Below are 6,446 nucleotides of genomic sequence, written 5' to 3' on the forward strand. Positions count from 1 at the left end.
TCTAAATGAAGTAATTGTGGGAAAAATGATGATTATTGAATCTGGGGAACATATTAGAGCTTCTTATATTCTCTACTTTTGTGTTTGCTTTAAATTTTGTAATCATAAAATTATAAATAAATAAATAACCTGTCACCCCACCTGTTGTCAGTTTCTATCCCATCACCTTGTTTTATTTTTTTCTAAACTATTATCTGTTATTATCTTTTTTATGGGTGTATTGCAGACCTCCTCCAAGAAGAATATAAGCACAAGAAGAATAGAATGCACCTGAGTCTTGTTCACTCATTCATTCCCCACAACAAAAAAAGTTAAAACAGTGAACTTTGTCAGTATCTTACATCTAACATGATTTCTCAAACAGTTGATGTGTGGTAATGGATATTTTATTTTTATATTATTTACAGAGTAAAATCTCAGTACAGCCTCACTTTTTGTCTCAAAGGGATCCCAGCTCCTCACAGGTGTCCCAACTCCTTTTCCTTGGATGGAGTCAGACTTTGATGGATGCAGAGACTACATCCCCTCCAGGAGTTCTTCAACAATCATTTCATAGTCCTGAGAGCTCATTGTCTGCCAATGGGTAACAACTACAAAGCCCAGCCCTTTCATTTGACCTACTGTTAAGTTCTTCTGTGAAGCTATTGATTTCAAAGTACTCTGGGGCTTTATAGACCCATCTTCCTTAAATTGTTGTAAGGCTCTGCTCAACAAAGAACAGATGTTGCACTCTGTTAATCTGCAATCACCAGCTTCTAATCAGTTTCCAATGTCAAAGTCAGCTTCTCCATCTTTGAAGAGACTCTGCAACTCAGAACACGAAAGTTTCTGTTCCAAAACTTAGCTCCTTAAAAGTGAAAACACAGTTGAAATTTCTCACACTATATTACTGTGTTTAAAAATAGAACAAATCTACTTGTCTTTCTGATTTATTTTCTGTTCTCGGTTATAGGTTTGTGGACTTACGGTATTAGAAGAGTCATTTTTGGATAATGAAAATATTTATTCATGCTCATATTTGCTCTTTCTCTGAAGTCTGCCCCATGTCCACTTGGAACAACATATTAGAGCCTCAAGGACATTTGCACAATTGAATGTATCTGAGTTGCTAATTGGGTTGGCTCTTTGGAGTGTATTCCAGGTGCTTCAGGATGGACATCTCCCTTATTTTGCACAGATGAGAGGCAGCGTCAGTGGTTTCTTGATCCCGACTCCATCCCTAAGCTCCTCCCATCTATCCTAGGTACTCACACTCCTTTTCAGATTCTTCAGGGGTTCAGAGTCCTGGTCCCAGGTTTAATCATGCAGATTGTACTTTCCCATAGGTTATGACGGGACACCAGGCTCTCCAAGGGACATTCCAGCACCGCAGTGTTTCCGGACAAGGCATTGTCAACGAGTCCTTGGAATCTGTGTGGCCTGTGAGAGGGCCTGCTTGGATGTTCGGAAACACCAAACTTGTCGCACACTGTATAATATTTTTAAGGCTGCAGAAAACAAGTTTTTATTCAGTAGTCATTCAACAAATATTTCCTGAACTCCAGCCACGGGCCAGACTTAATTAGATGCAGTGAGCTACTTGGTCTTTACCTCAAGGTTCATAATCCAGCAAAGAAATGGTGCATAAACAATTAACTCTAATGCAACGTGATTAGTGCTCTAGGTAAGGCTTTCCTATACTTCGTAGGATGAGTATATATGGCTAAGAGTTTTAGTGATGACATGTTTTTTTTTTTTTTGGAGAAATTTCTTTAAACTAGTATTGTGTGAAGTATTTTCCATATATTATCCCCTTTAATCCTTACAAAAACACTGATGTTGTAGCTATCATCATCATTCTACAGATGAGGAAACTGAATCTTAGAGAGGTGAGACAGGCCGCATAGTCTGGAAATTACAAGGCTGGAATTTAAACTAGGGTCTTTCTTATTCCCCAAAGATGAAAGTGTAAACTGGACTCTATGCAGGTGTTGGGTTATAATCCCTTTAGATAGGGCTATGTCCCAGGTTGGACACCAGAGGGCGCTGAGAGCAAACCAATGGGAGGAATTTGCCTCCAGGGGCTACCATTTTGAAATTGACCTCAAATTCATCTTTGAAGGTGTGTTAATAATAAGTGTTGAGAAAGCAGGTCTGAATGTACTGCACATTCCAGCTACAGATAAGGGCAAGGATCACGTAGGCTTCATCTTTCATCCAAAGCACTGTAGCCCATTATTTCTTTTGTCCATAGTATAGAATGCATGAGGAATTTAACTAGATATCTGTGTACAGTCTGTGTATGTCTCGCTTGCTTCTGTGCATCCACAGCTGATTACAAGTCAGGAGTGCTGTGCAAACAGCTGCTCGGCTAGACACTGGTTCAAGTGAAAGTAGCTCAGTTTACCCGCTGGACTGCATACACACTCCAGACATGACCCCACCACATTCATTCCAGCTCCCAGAGCAATGAGTGACCGGCACGACTCCCACTCCACTGACAGCCTCACAAAGGACTGGCCCATCAACATGCCCATCATTGTGAGAGGTGCTTCATGTGACGAAGTCCTCAGGCTGTCGCCTACAGGATTATGTCTCCATTATGGAATGGGCACTCACCTGGATCGAAGGTGGTGCCGGAACTAGAAGTCAACATTCCCGATTGTTCCCATCCTTTCCTCCTAGAGCATTGCCATGAGTTTCTAGGTGTTTTTCCATCATGGTTGCCACTTACAATATAGAATATGTGCTGAATTGGAAATAGTGAGTTCACATTTTAGGGAAAGTAGATAAAAATAATCAGTGACCAATGTGTCTTCACAGATGTCCTTTCTCAGTGTTTCAGTCCCATGTGGCAGAAAGCAAGCAGAGCCACACCCGGGAGTGATGCAATGGTAGATGAGATGCAGGCATGTTCCTGCCTCTGGATGAACAGAGCTGATGTTCAGAGGGCCTTCCCCCAAGACACATGGTGGGAGGTTAGGGTAGTTTGCCCCTTATTCTATGTTTAGGGAAGGAACAGCCAGCAACTTGTTTGTTTGTTTGTTTGTTTGTTTAAGTAAAGAAGTTATGTGAAGTAAGATGAGTTTGGAGGCATTAGGAGGGACCAGACACTAAGGACCTTGGGAGAAGGGAGAAGGACTTGGGGAAGAGGGAGCATGCAAGAAACATTTCAGGACTAGAACCAACAGCTCTGAGTTGCTGACCCTCACATTCTTTGAGTGTTTACCGTATGCAATTTAAGTATTTTACAGGTACTAACTTATTTAATCCTCACAAATCAATGAGGTGGGAATATTATCGTCCACCTTTTATGGGAGAGGAAACGGAGGCACAGATAAACAGATGTTATTTGTGAAAGGCCACTAGGATTTGAACCCAGCTGTCAAAGCCCAGCACCTGCATTCTGCACATATGCCGTGCAGGCTGTTTTCCAGTCTGGGGCCACGGGAGATGGTGGTGTCCCTGGCTGGGATGGGAGTCAGGAGGAGCATGTGCGTGGAAGGTGCAGTTGGAGGAGGGTGTTTTGGACATGTGTAGAGTTTGAATGTTCTGCCAGCACCTCAGGTGGAGAGGTCCAACAAGCTTTGAATCCCAATATGGAGAGAGAGCTGGTTTTCATTAAAAATAATGAAACATCTGTAAAAATACTCTTGGCTGAGTTTCCCAGTCAAGCTATTCAAGAAAGGCCTTCTATGCTAACAAACAGGAAGCCCAGGCTCCTGCTGAAGGTTTGGCCAGAGCTTTAGAAAGAGCAGGTTCATTAGCAAGGTGTTCAGGGTCTCTGGGCTCATGAAGGTCTACAAGAGAGACCAAGCCCAAGCCTTGAAAAAGGAGGATGGGATGGATGGGTCTAAGGCCCCCTCAATTGTTCTGAATGCCCCCCTCATTCTAACCAGTCTGTGCTTCTCATGCTGCCTGCCCACTGGAATCACCTAGGGCAGTGGTCGGCAAACTCATTAGTCAACAGAGCCAAATATCAACAGTACAACGATTGAAATTTCTTTTGAGAGCCAATTTTTTTAAACTTAAACTACATAGGTAGGTACATTGTTATTAACTTAATTAGGGTACTCCTAAGCTGGCCTTTGCTAAAAACGTCCTCAATCTGATTGAGGTACATTCGCTGAGGTCGACCCCTTCCAACTCTCCCATTCACACTCGTCTTGTATACTTGTTTCGTCTATCAGATGGACCGACTTCTGTGCATGGGCCATGAAGTTTCAATCGCACTGTACATGCACGCCCGCACGTGGTATTTTGTGGAAGAGCCACACTCAAGGGGCCAAAGAGCCGCATGTGGCTCGCGAGCCGCAGTTTGCCGACCACTGGCCTAGGGAGTTTAAAAAAACAACTGATTCCCTGGCCTCATCCATAACTAATTAAATTAGACGATGTCAGGGTAGACACAGGCAGTTTTGGAAAGCTCTCTAGGTGATTCTAATGTGAGGCGGGGGGTGAGCACCAGAGCACTGGAAGGAGGGTTTGTCTTTAAAGATGATCAGAGAAGAGGGTAATGACTAACGTCTACAAAGTACTTTTCAGTTCATAAAGCACTTGCACATACATGGCCTTATTTAAGGAGCATCTTATTATTATCCACTGGTTGGATGGGGAAACTTTGAATCAAAAAGAGAAATTACTTGCTCAAGGTCAGAACAGACACTTAAAAAAGCTAGAAACCAGATCTGCTGACCCCAAATTTGGGTTCCTTCATAAGACCACATAGGGCAGTACTACAAATAGAAGGCCAAGTTCATCTGTATTCACACAGAAAGGTGAGGATATAGGTATTTTTTCAAAGAAATTATGGTCCACGGGATTGAATCTAAAAACAGAGCTGCAGCTTGTGTGCCAGAGCATAAAGGAGTGGAAGAGTCTGAGCTAACCAGGCCCAGAGCTGGTGAAGCCCAGAGGGCCCTGCGGCCAGGCGGGCGTTGGCTGTGGGGAAGGCTCAGGCAGGGCTGAGTGGAGGCAGAGTCAGGAAGTGAAGCACAGACAGAGGCCTGGAGCGGCCACAGCATTGCCCAGGGTGAGGAGGCCTTTGGGCCACCTATAGCTGGTAGTGGTAGAAAAGGCACATCTGAGTAATTCCTGGAGGCATTTACCAGTTAATAGAGATTCTTCTGGGTCTTCAAAGGGACCCATTATCTTACTAACCAGATAATGAACACCTGCTAATTTGCATAGAGCTGTATAATTTAAAATACATTATCTTTTTCCATTTTCATAATGGCTTGTAGTATTATCTTACCTGAGGCATTGAAAGGATAACTGAATGTTTCTAGTAAAATGCCCAGCACATAGGAGGTGCTGAATAAATATTAGCACCTTTTGTGGTTCTTTTATTTATATATTTATTTATTTTAGATGAATCTTAGTCTCATTTTATTTATTTTTTGTTAATCCTCACCCAAGGGTATTTTTTCACTGATTTTTAGAGAGAGTGGAAGGGAGGGGGAGAGACAGAAAGAAACGTCAATGGGAAAGAGACACATCGATTGGTTAGTTGCCCCCCGTACGTACCCTGACCAGGGACAGGGATTGAGCCTGCAACCTAGGTACATGCCCTTGACCATAATCAAACCCGGGACCCCTCAGCCCACAGGCCAACGCTCTATCCACTGAGCCAACTTGGCCAGGGCTGTGGTTATTTTTAATGTGGATGGTTCGGTTCAGTGATGCTGAGTACAGCCGGGTGTTTGGAGTGTGGGCTCCAGCACCAGCTCCACCTATCTGGCCATTAAATCTTGGAAGTGTTAGTCATTTATCTGCACAATATCTCTGTTTCTTCTGGTGTAAAATAGAAATAATATCTGAACCTATTTCATGTGGTTCTTAGGAAAATTAGATAATGCACGGAAAACTCTCAGCATAGCTCCTGGCATCTAATCACTATTCAATAATATTAACAAATTCCATTAAATGTGACTTGCCTCAAATCCCCCTGAATAAGCCAACACTGAAGCCTTGGCCAGTGCTCTTTCAGCGACACTCAGGCAGCTTCCAGTGATAATGGACATTAACCCGAGGAAAAGGAGCAACTGCATTTCAGGCACTGACATCAAGACAAGCACTTTGCAGGGATATAATGAGGCTGAGTGGGGCTAGTAACTGCCTAAGGTCTAGGAAGTGGGGGGTGGCATGTGGCAGTCACACTATGTGACCTCTAGTCCCACACCTTTGTTCTCAGAATCATCAGGCAGGCTTGTTAAAATCCAGATTCCAGGCCCGTCTCCCAGAGGTTTTGATTCAGCAGGCCTGAAAATTTGCATTTCTAACAGATTCCCAAGTGATGTCAATGCCAGTCCAGGGAGATCACATCTAGAGAGCTTGGTCTACACAGGGCTGTCTTCTGCTCTGTGATTCACTGTGATGAGAGGGGTGGTGCTCTAACATCTGCATAAACTCTGCCACCTCTCAGGCTGCCACGAGCCCCAGGGCTGCCGTGAGGCACGCTCAAGAAA

This window comes from Myotis lucifugus, unplaced genomic scaffold, assembly GCF_000147115.1.
Source record: "Myotis lucifugus unplaced genomic scaffold, Myoluc2.0 scaffold_41, whole genome shotgun sequence".
Taxonomy (NCBI): Eukaryota; Metazoa; Chordata; class Mammalia; order Chiroptera; family Vespertilionidae; genus Myotis; species Myotis lucifugus.